Source organism: Choloepus didactylus, chromosome 2 (genome assembly GCF_015220235.1).
Source record: "Choloepus didactylus isolate mChoDid1 chromosome 2, mChoDid1.pri, whole genome shotgun sequence".
Classification (NCBI taxonomy): domain Eukaryota; kingdom Metazoa; phylum Chordata; class Mammalia; order Pilosa; family Megalonychidae; genus Choloepus; species Choloepus didactylus.
Window position 1 is genome coordinate 166,146,665 of NC_051308.1, and position 14,424 is coordinate 166,161,088.

General features: G+C 37.1%; 1 protein-coding gene across 3 annotated transcripts in view; it reads right to left on the reverse strand.

Annotated features, from left to right (window-relative positions):
* DNAJB4 (DnaJ heat shock protein family (Hsp40) member B4) overlaps positions 1-14,424 on the reverse strand; it is a 55,318-nt gene that overhangs the window by 35,598 nt on the left and 5,296 nt on the right. The gene's annotated exons all lie outside the window — the stretch shown is intronic.

The window sequence follows — 14,424 nt, forward strand, 5'->3', positions numbered from 1 at the left end:
GATCATATGCTGGGACATAAAACAAGGCTCAATAAATTTAAAAAGACTGAAAATATTCAAAGCACATTCTCTGACCACAGTGGAATACAATTAGAAGTCAATAACCATCAGAGACTTAGAAAATTCACAAATACCTGGAGGTTAAACAACACGCTCCTAAACAATCAGTGGGTTAAAGAGGAAACAGCAAGAGAAATTGCTAAATATATAGAGACGAAAGAAAATGAGAACACAACATACCAAAACCTACGGGATGAAGCAAAAGCAGTACTGAGGGGGAAATTTATAGCACTAAACGCATATATTAAAAAGGAAGAAAGAGCCAAAATCAAAGAACTAATGGATCAACTGAAGAAGCTAGAAAATGAACAGCAAACCAATCCTAAACCAAGTAGAAGAAAAGAAATAACAAGGATTAAAGCAGAAATAAATGACATAGAGAACAAGAAAACAATAGAGAGGATAAATATCACCAAAAGTTGGTTCTTTGAGAAGATCAACATGATTGACAAGGCCCTAGCTAGACTGACAAAATCAAAAAGAGGCAAGACCCATATAAACAAAATAATGAATGAAAAAGGTGACATAACTGCAGATCCTGAAGAAATTAAAAAAAAATTATAAGAGGATACTATGAACAACTGTATGGCAACAATTTGGTAATGTCGAGGAAATGGACAATTTCCTGGAAACATATGTACAACCTAGACTGACCAGAGAAGAAATAGAAGACCTCAACCAACCCATCACAAGCAAAGAGATCCAATCAGTCATCAAAAATCTTCCCACAAATAAATGCCCAGGGCCAGATGGCTTCACAGGGGAATTCTACCAAACTTTCCAAAAAGAACTGACACCAATCTTACTTAAACTCTTTCAAAACATTGAAGAAAATGGAATACTACCTAACTCATTTTATGAAGCTAACATCAGTCTGATACCAAAACCAGGCAAAGATGCTACAAAAAAGGAAAACTGCTGGCCGATCTCCCTAATGAATATAGATGCAAGAATCCTCAACAAAATACTTGCAAATCGAATCCAAAGACACATTAAAAAAATCATACACCATGACCAAGTGGGGTTCATTCCAGGCATGCAAGGATGGTTCAACATAAGAAAATCAATCAATGTATTACAACACATTAACAAGTCAAAAGGGAAAAATCAAATGATCATCTCAATAGATGCTGAAAAAGCATTTGACAAAGTCCAACATCCCTTTTTGATAAAAACACTTCAAAAGGTAGGAATTGAAGGAAACTTCCTCAATATGATAAAGAGCATATACGAAAAACCCGCAGCCAACATAGTACTCAATGGTGAGAGACTGAAAGCCTTCCCTCTAAGATCAGGAACAAGACAAGGATGCCCACTATCACCACTGTTACTCAACATTTTGCTGGAAGTGCTAGCCAGGGAAGTCCGGCAAGACAAAGAAATAAAAGGCATCCAAATTGGAAAAGAAGAAGTAAAACTGTCATTGTTTGCAGATGATATGATCTTATATCTAGAAAACCCTGAGAAATCAACGATACACCTACTAGAGCTAATAAACAAATTTAGCAAAGTAGCAGGATACAAGATTAATGCACATAAGTCAGTAATGTTTCTATATGCTAGAAATGAACAAACTGAAGAGACACTCAAGAAAAAGATACCATTTTCAATAGCAACTAAAAAAATCAAGCACCTAGGAACAAACTTAACCAAAGATGTAAAAGACCTATACAAAGAAAACTACATAACTACTAAAAGAAATAGAAGGGGACCTTAAAAGATGGAAAAATATTCCATGTTCAGGGATTGGAAGACTAAATATCATTAAGATGTCAATTCTACCCAAACTCATCTACAGATTCAATGCAATCCCAATCAAAATTCCAACAACCTACTTTGCAGACTTGGAAAAGCTAGTTATCAAATTTATTTGGAAAGGGAAGCTGCCTCGAATTGCTAAAGACACTCTAAAAAAGAAAAACAAAGTGGGAGGACTCACACTCCCTGACTTTGAAGCTTATTATAAAGCCGCAGTTGTCAAAACAGCATGGTACTGGCACAAAGATAGACATATAGATCAATGGAATCGAATTGAGAATTCGGAGATAGCCCCCCAGATCTATGGCTGACTGATCTTTGATAAGGCCCCCAAAGTCACTGAACTGGGTCATAATGGTGTTTTCAACAAAGGGGGTGGGAGAGTTGGATATCCATATCCAAAAGAATGAAAGAGGACCCCTACCTCACACCCTACACAAAAATTAACTCAAAATGGACCAAAGATCTCAATATAAAAGAAAGTACCATAAAACTCCTAGACGATAATGTAGGAAAACATCTTCAAGACCTTGTATTAGGCAGACACTTCCTAGACTTTACACCCAAAGCACAAGCAAAAAAAGAAAAAAATAGATAAATGGGAACTCCTCAAGCTTAGAAGTTTCTGTACCTCAAAGGAATTTGTCAAAAAGGTAAAGAGGCAGCCAACTCAATGGAAAAAAACTTTCGGAAACCATGTGTGCTGGTTTGAATGTATTGTGTCCCCCAAATGCCATTATTTTTGTGGTCTTGTGTGGGGCAGAGGTTTTGGTGCTGGTTAGATTTGTTGGAATGTGCCCCACTCAGCTGTGGGAGATGATTCTGATGAGATGTTCCCATGGAAGCGTGGCCCCACCCATTCGGGGTGGGCCTTGATTGGTGGAGCTATATAAATGAGCTGACTCAGAGAGAGGGAACTAACAGAGTGCAGCTGGGAGTGATGTTTTGAAGAGGAGCAAGCTTGCTAAGAGGAGCATCCTGGGAGAAAACCATTTTGAGGCCAGAGCTTTGGAGCAGACGCCAGCTGCCTTCCCAGCTAACAGAGGTTTTCTGGACACCATTGGCCATCCTCCAGTGGAGGTACCCGATTGCTGATGTGTTGCTTAGACACTTTGTGGCCTTAAGACTGTAACCGTGTAGTGAAATAAATCCCCGTTTTATAAAAGCCTATCCATCTCTGGTGCTTTGCATTCTGCAGCATTAGCAAACTAGAACACCATGTATCTGACAAAAGACTGATATCCTGCATATATAAAGAAATCCTACAACTCAATGACGATAGTTCAGACAACCCAATTATAAAATGGGCAAAAGTTATGAAAAGACAGTTCTCTGAAGAGGAAATACAAATGGCCAAGAAACACATGAAAAAATGTTCAGCTTCACTAGCTGTTAGAGAGATGCAAATTAAGACCACAATGAGATACCATCTCACACCAATTAGAATGGCTGCCATTAAACAAACAGGAAATTACAAATGCTGGAGGGGATGTGGAGAAATTGTAACTCTTATTCATTGTTGGTGGGACTGTATAATGGTTCAGCCACTCTGGAAGTCAGTCCGGCAATTCCTTAGAAAACTAGTTATAGAGTTCGATCCAGCGATTGCACTTCTTGGTATATACCCGGAAGATCGGAAAGCAGTGACGAACAGATATCTGCATGTCAATGTTCATAGCGGCATTATTCACAATTGCCAAGAGATGGAAACAACCCAAATGTCCCTCAACAGATGAGTGGATAAAGAAAATGTGGTATATACACACGATGGAATACTACACAGCAGTAAGAAGGAACGATGTCATGAAACATATGACAACATGGATGAACCTTGAAGACATAATGCTGAGCGAAATAAGCCAGGCACAAAAAGACAAATCTTACATGCTACCACTAATGTGAACTGTGAAAAATGTAAAACAAATGGTTTATAATGTAGAATGTAGGGGAACTAGTGATAGAGAGCAATTAAGGAAGGGGGAACAACGATCCAAGAAGAACAGATAAGCTATCGTGGGTAAATTTAACGTTCTGGGAATGCCCAGGAATGACTATGGTCTGTTAATTTCTGATTGGTATAGTAGGAACAAGTTCACAGAAATGTGGCCATATTAGGTAACTTTCTTGGGGTAGAGTAGGAACATATTGGAAGTAAAGTAGTTATCTTAGGTTAGTTGTCTTTTTCTTACTCCCTTGTTATGGTGTCTTTGAAATGTTCTTTTATTGTTTTTTTTTTTTTTAATTTTTTTATTTTTCATACAGTTGATTTAAAAAAAAAAAGTTAAAAAGAAACAAGGAAAAAAAATATGTAGAGCCCCCTTGAGGAGCCTGTGGAGCATGCAGGCGTATTGGCCTACCCCACCTCGATGGTTGCTAACATGACCACAGACATAGGGGACTGGTGGTTTGATAGGTTGAGCCCTCTACCATAGGTTTTACCCTTGGGAAGACGGTTGCTGCAAAGGAGAGGCTAGGCCTCCCTTTAATTGTGCCCAAGAGCCTCCTCCCAAATGCCTCTTTGTTGCTCAGATGTGGCCCTCTCTCTCTAGCTAAGCCAACTTGAAAGGTGAAATCACTGCCCTCCCCCCTACGTGGGATCAGACACCCAGGGGAGTGAATCTCCCTGGCAACGTGGAATATGACTCCCAGGGAGGAATGTAGACCTGGCATCATGGGACGGAGAACATCTTCTTGACCAAAAGGGGGATGTGAAAGGAAATGAAATAAGCTTCAGTGGCAGAGAGATTCCAAAAGGAGCCGAGAGGTCACTCTGGTGGGCACTCTTAACGCACAATTCACACAACCCTTTTTAGGTTCTAACGAATTGGGGTAGCTGGTTGTGGATACTTGTAACTGTCAAACTACAACCCAGAACCCATGAATCTCGAAGACAATTGTATAAAAATGTAACTTATGAGGGGTGACAATGGGATTGGGAAAGCCATAAGGACCACACTCCCCTTTGTCTTGTTTATGGATGGATGAGTAGAAAAATGGGGGAAGGAAACAGAGAGACAAAGGCACCCAGTGTTCTTTTTTACTTTAATTGCTCTTTTTCACTTTAATTATTATTCTTGTTATTTTTGTGTGTGTGCTAATGAAGGTGTCAGGGATTGATTTAGGTGATGAATGTACAACTATGTAATGGTACTGTGAACAACTGAATGTACGATTTGTTTTGTATGACTGCGTGGTATGTGAATATATCTCAATAAAATGAAGATAAAAAAATAAAAAAGAAAAAAAAAGAAAGAAAGAAAAAAGACTCATTGGTGTCCCAGAAGGGGAAGAGAAGGGTAAAGGTCTAGAAAGAGTATTCAAAGAAATTGTTGGGGAAAACTTCCCAAATCTTCTACACAATACAAATACACAAAGCATAAATGCCCAGCGAACTCCAAATAGAATAAATCCAAATAAACCCACTCCGAGACATATTCTGATCAGAGTCTCAAATACTGAAGAGAAGGAGCAAGTTCTGAAAGCAGCAAGAAAAAAGCAATTCACCACATACAAAGGAAACAACATAAGACTAAGCTGCAACTACTCAGCGGCCACCATGGAGGCGAAGAGGCAGTGGCATGACATATTTAAAATTCTCAGAGAGAAAAATTTCCAACCAAGAATACTTTATCCAGGAGAACTCTCCTTCAACTTTGAGGGAGAGCTTAAATTTTTCACAAACAAATGCTGAGAGATTTTGCCAATAAAAGACCTGTCCTACTTCAACTAAAGAGAGCCCTATCAACAGAGAAACAAAGAAAGGAGAAAGAGACATAGAGAATTTTAACAGACATATACAGAACCTTACATCCCAAATCACCAGGACACTCATTTTTCTCTTGTGATCACGGATCTTTCTCCAGAAGGGACCATAAGCTGGGACATAAAACAAGCCTCAATAAATTAAAAAAAAAAAAAATTGAATATACTCAAAGCACATTCTCTAACCACAATGGAATACAAATAGAAGTCAATTATTTTTGAATTGTAACTCCACTATTTACTTCCTACATGATATAAAATACACAAACGCTAATGACAAATCAATGGTTCTGAACTCAACGTAAAATATGTAATTTTAGACAACTATATAAAGGTGGGGGAATGGAGGAGTATAGAAACATAGTTTATGTGTCCTATTGAAGTGAAGGTGCTATCAAAGAAAAACAAGATTGTTATGGATTTAAGAGGTTAATTTTAAGCCCCACAGTAAACACAAAGAAATTATCAGAGAATATGACCACAGAGATGAAAAGTAGAGTATGGGTTAAGAGAAATGGGGGAAGGGGCAATGGGGAGTTAAGAAATGAGTGTAGGGTTGCTTTTTGAGGTGAAGGGAAATTACTAGTAATGGATGGTGGGAAAGAGCATTACAACATTCTAAATGTGATTAATCCCACTAATGGAATGCTAGGGAGGGGGTGGAATGGGAAGATTTAGGCTGTATATGTTTCCACAATTGAAAAATAATAAAATAAAATAAAAAACAGACAGTCTAAATAGATGACAATTGAATGCCAAGGATGAACCTGGATGGGATCGGAGGATGGAGGAGAGGAGGCTCAAAGGGACACAGTTGAGACATAAGGAAAAGAAAATAAAGAATGTAAGCTTTGTATCATTGTTGGATCTCTTGTACTTCTTAGCTGCGCTTAATGGGATTGCATAAAAGAATGTTCTTATTCATGGGAAGTGTACATGTGAATTACAGTGTTTGTTCAAGGATGTGTGCAGCTAGCTCTCACATGTTCAGGAGACAGAGCAACAGATGACGGATGACAGGGAGGGAGGGAGGGAGGGAAGAAAGAAATAGCGATGTGACAGCATGTTAAAGTTGGTGGATTGGGGTATCGGGGGAGGGGGGTCAGGGTATGCTGGAGTTCTGTGTATGGGGTTTGTATTGTTTTTGCAACTGTTCCTATAACTATGAATTTATTTCAAAAAAAAATAAATAAAGGAGCTATTTAACAAAAAAAAAAAATTTTGAGGGAGAGCTTAAATTTTTCACAGACAAACAAATGCTGAGAGATTTTGGTAATAAAAGACCTGCCCTACTTCAGATACTAAAGGGAGCCCTATCGACAGAGAAAAAAGCTGAGGGACTTCACCACCAGTAGATCAGTCCTATAAGAAATGCTAAAGGGAGCTGAGCAGGCTGAAAGGAAGGGACACTAAACAACTGACTGAAATTACATGAAGAAATAAAGGGTACCACTAAAGATCACATGGTAAACATAAATAGCAATACTACTGTATTTTTGATTTGTAACTCCACTATTTACTTCCTACAGGATCTAAAATACATAAACTGTAATGATAAATCAGTGGTTTTGGACTCAATGTAAAATATGTAATTTTTGACAAGAACTACATAAAATTGGGAGAATGAGGGAGTACAGGTAGTTTATGTGTCATATTGAAGTTAAGTTGGTATCAAAGAAAAACAAGATTGTTATAGATGTAAGATGTTAACTTTAAGCCCCACAGTAAACACAAAGCAAGTATCAGAGAATACGACCACAGAGATGAAAAGTAGAGTAGGGGTTCCGAGAAGCGGGGGAAGGGGCAATGGGGAGTTAAGAAATGAGTGTAGGGTTTCTGTTTGGGGTGAAGGGAAACTTCTAGAAAGGGATGGTGGGAAGGTGATAGCATTGCAACATTCTAAATGTGATTAATCCCACTAATGGAATGCTAGGGAGGGGGTGGAATGGGAAGATTTAGGCTGTATATATGTTTCCACAACTGAAAAAAAAAAAAACAGTCTAAATAGATGACAATTAAATGCCAAGGATGATCCCGGATGGGATCTGAGGATGGAGGAGAGGAGGCTCAAAGGGACACAGATGGGACATAAGGAAAAAGAAAAAAAAAAAGGAAATATAGAATGTAAGCTTTGCATCATTGTTGAATTTCTTGAACTTCTTAGCTGCATTTAATGGGATTGCGTAAAATGTTCTTGTTCATGAGAAATGTATATGTGAATTATATTGTTTTTTCAAGGATGTGTGCAGCTTGCTCTCATATGTTCAGAAGACAGAGCAATAGACGATGGATGATAGGGAGGGAGGGAGGGAGGGAAAGAAAGAAAGAAATGGTGGTGTGACAGGATGTTAAAGGTGGTGGATCTGGGTATCGGGGAAGGGGGGTCGGGGTATGCTGGAGTTCTATGTATGGGGTTTGTACTGTTTTTGCAACTGTTCCTGTAAGTCTGAATTTATCTCAAAATGAAATTTCTTATTAAAAAAAAAACCATTTAAAGGCTCGAATTAAAATAACGTAATCATAACATATATCAAAGTTAGGGAGCAGGGTTATTAAGAATCTAAAAGTAACCTCTGTCCTGGATAAAGGAGTTTATTGTAAGCTTCATAAACTTTTCAATTAAAAAAAAAAAAAACAACCATTATGTCTGAAAAATTCTTATTGTACCATTAGTTGACACTATTAGATAACCTGGTATAAACAATGATTGTGGTAAATCATGGGAAAATAATTTCTTTGCTTCTTCTAAAAAAGTTAATTCCTTTCTTTCCTTCTCAAGTACACATCCCTTCAAATAAGTAAAAAATTGAAGTGGAAGTATCAGTTAATATGAAGCAACATAAAAGAACAAACAGAATCAGAAGGCAAATTCCAAAGAGATCACTACTATAAATAGAGGTATGGAAATGTCAGGACAGAGAAGCAAACCTTGACTAAAAATTAACAACAAAACTGTATCCCAAGTGAGTTTTACATCTCATATCCATCCATCATCAGTTATGTTTTTCAGTGGTAAAGATCCTCAGTCTTCCAATAATCTATTTCAAAATGGAAATGTTTGTAAGTAAAGGTAGATGTGCTGATTACAAAAATCAATGTTTTTGGTTCCACACAAATGCTTCTTTCCCTTGTAACCTAGGAACAGAAAACCTCCATCTGAAACAATGTGATCACTGCTGCTTCATACAGAAAATATTTCATGAAATAACACTGGATTTGGAACCTAGTCTTGGCTCTGCAATTAATTTTGTGACTTTATACAAGACACTCAAGCAATCTGGGTTAGTTTCCTCCACCATAAAATGAAAGATATGAACTAGATGATCTCCAAGGTCTATCCGAGTCTGAAATTCTAAAAAAAATTTGAGTGAAGTGATCCTTCAGTGGCAGCTAGTCTCAAAGGACCCCACATTCATAACTAGTCATTGAACAATTTGTTGCACTCTACCTAAAAAGGAAAATGGTAAGTAGGAGAGTATAATAAAGAATTCAAATTGGCATTTATTAAACTTTTACCAACATGAAGGCACTACTCATGCAGGGCAAACAAAAGAAAAAGACCTATTCCTTATTCAGCCTTTTCCTATAGAGGAGAGGAAAGGGGAAAGGACATCATGTCTATATTCAGAGCATTTATGATAATCTACCTTGGGAATCAAGTCAATTGAGTTTAAATTCTCCAGACATTTATTAAATACTTTTGTGTAATTGGGGTAGTTTGCAAACTTTGAAGAGCGTAAAAATCAACTACAGTGCTTATTTAAAAAAAGAAAAGAAAAGAAAAGAAAAGAAAGAAATGTAGATTCCCCTAAAAATGATTCATTAAGTCTCATTCAGATGGGGACCAGGTATCTGCATTTTAAAAAGCACTCCAGCAAAAGTCTGACAGAATTTGTAGATTTCAGTGGTTCTCAAATCTGGTATGCACTTTGGGACTAACCTAGGAAGCTTTTACAGATGCAGATATAGGCCAATCAAATTAGAGTCTCTGGGAGTTGGGCTGGGATTCAGCCTTCAGATTTTTAAAAGGCTCCCTGTAGCCAGTGCAGACAGCCACTGAGTTAAGTAAAAGATCACTAGGACTGGCTAGTCAGATTAAGTTTTATTAAAAAAAAAAAAAGATTTTTTAGCTGGATCTTTATTTAGCTAAAAGTTTAACGAAAAAGATTAATGTAACAGATATGATCTAATTTCGGAAGGAAAAAATAAATTCTTGCCCACAAAATAAAGGGAGAGTAAGAACAGTAAATGTATGAATTAATTTTTATTTTAGTTTTGAGGCAACATTCAAAATGGAAGTCTTCTAGGTAGTTTAGAAATACATTTGGGGACTAAGTAAAAGTACAGTCAATTATCGTTATTCTCAGTTGTGTTCTATAAAGTCTCGCCAACACTGAATTGGCAAATATTGAACCATTGCCCCTAGGAGAACTGTTGGATTAGGTTCTTACAAACTTCTGGTCATAATATTTTGTCAACAGATCACTACATAATCTGGTTTTATGTTTTATATAAGTGTGTTTCTGTGTAACTAGCCCTTCTATCTTTTGCTTTTTCCTTAAATTTGCATACAATGATTCCCTAGAAGTTCTTGATTTCACCAGCATTTTGGAGAATTCCCCTATTTAACCCAATCTAGAAACAGTATTATTGCCTTCAGAATATTTTAAAGCAACATTTAAACAAAGACTCTGGACATAAATTTAAGCAAGTTTAATCACAAATCACACGGGGAGACAGGTAATTGGAGCTCATTAAAGAAAAGGTGTTAATTCATTAACACTGAACTCACACCAATAGCACTTAACTCATGCCTGAACAAAGCTTATCTAAAAAATATTCTGTCTGAAAGGTATATCAGTTTTCTTTATCTTAGGAAGGCTAGACAGCACTTCAGTACTATGCTTCGGGGCTATTTTAAAGAGCAAAACCAACAAAAAGCCAAAAATGTGAAAAGCATGGCACTAAATTTATACTGAAAAGGACACTTCTTTACAATATGAGAAATGAAACAAAGAAGGCAGAGCATCACCTTGTTTGACTTCAGCTGGGAACCTGAACATAAGTTGACCGGAATTTTTTTACTACTCTGCATATGACCATGAATGATCAGAAGTGCCACAGACATGGGATCCACAAATAATAAGGATCGCCTATACAATTATAAAACTATATATAGTCATTGGCCACTCCACTTTTTGCCACGTTATACAGTCCCAGTCTTTATCATCTATCTTTACCTCTGGCCAATGACTGTTACTAAATATACAAATATAAAAATGTTTTTGCATGTGGGAAAGCAAATGAATGTCAACCATTCAGAGAGTTGAAAAGGGGATGATATTCAGGAAAAAACATAATCAAAGCAAACTGGAGTCTATGGTCAACAGTAACATTGTAATATACCTCCATTAAATGTAACAAAGGCAATATGCCAATGCTAAATGTGTATGAGAGGGGGATATAGGGGAGGAATATGGGATTCTTGGTAGTGGTGTTATTTGCTGTCCTTACCAGTATATTGTATTGTATGACATGTTATTTTTCTTTTTATCATTTTTTTCTTATTGCTAAAAAAAAACAATTTTTCTTGTAGTAATCAATATGTTCAAGTGCTGATTGTGGTGATAAATGTACAACTTTATGATGATACCATGAACAACTGATTGTACACTGTGGATAAATGTATGGTATGTGAATATAACTCTATAAAATTGTAGGAAAATAAATATATATAGGAGTAAAAGTGTTGGAGAAAACATGGTGAGAGGGATGATGCCTCACCAATATGGACTAACTACAATGTGTAAACTCAGATTTGAATCTTAGAACATAGCCTAACGTGGACATAATAATTGTAATAGTCCCTGGATTGTAAGCTCTTACAGTAGTTAACTCCATCCCTGAATTGTAATGCCTATCTCTAAACTTTGAGATGCTGATCCCCTAGGGTATAACCTGATTGGTCTCTGGAACAATGCATATCTCTGAGACATCTGAAACTCAGAGCTAGAGCTCGGCAGATATGAATGTCAATATTAGTGCATACAGCCACTGTCAAAAAAAAAAAAAAAAAAAAACTGAAAAAGAGCCCAGACTTCAATTAGTGACATGAATGAAGCAGGTCGGGTTAAGACCAGGGCAAGCCAGGCCAAAGGGTAAAGGGTTGAAACTGATTGTGTTTTAAAACTTCAACTTCCATATGAGACCAAGGGAAGAGATATCTATTTGGTACACGATCTAAATTCTCTGAACGGTACAACTCTACAGTCGATTTATTCAAACACCACAACTGCATGGAACTTTGAATAGGAAGTGAGATATGGTAGGTTAGTATAGGCTGGAGTGAAACAGTGACACATCCCAGAGTAATTTGGGCAGATAATAAAAAATATATTTATAGCCTCCCCCTCCCCAGCCCCGAGGATCTGGGGGAAGGTGCGGATGTGTTGGACATCCTCACCTGGACTGGTGTTGATGTTGTCACAAACATTGGGACTGGTGGTTTGATGTGCTGAGCCCTCGACCATGGGACTTGCCCTTATGAAGCTCATTACTGCAGAGGAGAGTCTAAACTTGCATGTAATGGTGCCTAAGAGTCTCCCCCTGAGTACCTCTTTGTTTCTCAGATGTGGTCCTCTCTCTCTCTAACTGAGCCATCTCAACAGGTGAACTCGCTGCCCTCCCCGCTACATGGGACCCGACTCCCAGGGGTGTAAATGTCCCTGGCAATGCAGAATATGACTCCTGGGGAGGAATGTGGACCCGGCATCGTGGGACTGAGAGTATCTTCTTGACCAAAAGGGGGATGCAAAATGAGATGAAATAGTTTCAGTGGCTGAGAGATTTCAAATGGAGTCAAGAGGTCACTCTGGTGGACATTCTTATGCACTATATAGACAACACCTCTTAGGTTTTAATGTATTGGAATAGCTAGAAGTAAATACCTGAAACTACCAAATCCAACCCAGCAGTCTGGACTCCTGAAGACAATTATATAATAATGTAGATTACAAGGGGTGACAGTGTGATTGTGAAGACCTTGTGGATCACACCCCCTTTATCTAGTGTATGGATGAGTAGAAAAATGGGGATAAAAACTAAAGGACAAATGGGGTGGGGTGGGGGGATGATTTGGGTGTTCTTTTTTCACTTTTATTTTTTATTCTTGTTCTGGTTCTTTCTGATGTAAGGAAAATGTTCAGAGATAGATTGTGGTGATGAACGCACAACTATGTTATCATACTGTGGACAGTGGATTGTATACCATGGATGATTGTATGGTGTGTGAATGTATTTCAATAAAACTGAATTTAATTAAAAAAAAACTATACATAAACTATACATACACACACACACACACATCCATACATCCTGAAGCTTTTATTGTAAGTTACTGTAATGCATGCTATAGAATTAGCTTAAATTACTCAAGAACTGAGTGATAAGGCCACAGTTTTCTGAGAGATGCTTTCAGCATTCCCAAATTTTCAACCTGGAATTATCTACAATAATGGGAAAATGGGAGTATACGGCTCACTAGCAGGGGCAGGGAGCTCTAAACTTCTCTCACTAAATACCGATATCCAATTTCCTATCTATGATGGTGCATTATATCTCCTATCATCCTAGCCAAAGGTTAGACCCAGTTAAACAGAGAATTCCAACAGATGTGTACATTTAGCCAAACAAACACTCGATTAGATTTGAAGAACCCTATAAAGTTGGGAATGGTCCTTTAGCAAACCCCTAGATATCCCTTCTGCATTCACTGAAGAGGTTCTAAAAAGCAGAGAAAATATGTCATATTTTCACAAACAACCTTTGTTCCAAGCACTATCTAAAAGATTAAACTATAAAGAATTTTTACTCAGAATTCTCAAGAGTCTATTAATCTATAAACCCTTGTGATATGCTTCTTTTGACAGATGGGCTATTTTTTACAGAAATTCAGCAGGCAGATGAACAATAAAAACAATATCATTGGTGCTATGTGGGAATACAGGAGAAAAATTAATCACATATTAATTACACATATTAATGTACTATCCTAGTCTTGAAAAGGCTTACAACTAAGTCAGTGATGTGGATGATAAACATAAACTTCCTGAACAATGTATTTGGAAAATGACACCAATCATCAATCATATACTATAAATCATTATATACTTTGGTAAGGCATGTTATAAACCCATCCAATGCAATTAACAGTACAGAATCTAAACTTATGTCATTTTAAATAATATATGTGTTCTTTAAATTTTTAAGCTAAATCTATTTTTATTACCTTACATTAAGAGCTGCTACCCATGAAGAATTTTGGCCTGTCTTGATATAAACTATGGCAAATATTTTAAAAATTCAAATATAAAATATGAAGTTGTGAACCATACCCTAGAAATTACAAAGAAATACATTTCATTATCTGCCTTTTTATAAATTATTTGATTTATTCACTAACCAAATATTTCTTCTAGTCAGGTTGCCTGGATTCAAATCCTAGCTGTAACACTTATTAACATGTGACCCAGGGCAAGTTGGTCAACCTATCTGTGCCCCAGCAAAACGGAAATATTAGCAGCACCTATCTCATAAGTCTGTTACGAGAATAAGCAAATTAATACCTGTAAAGCACTTAAAACAGTGCCCCATGTATAGCATTAGATATTATTAGTAATTGCTATGATTCAGAATGTGCTATGAAGACAAAGAAAAAGATAACAGTGCTTACTGTCACAGACCTTACAATCTAGTAGGAATTCCAAATAAATGATATTACAGTATAATTACCATGATACTGTACTTGAAAGCAAACAGAAATCCCTACATTTGGAACTGCTGAAC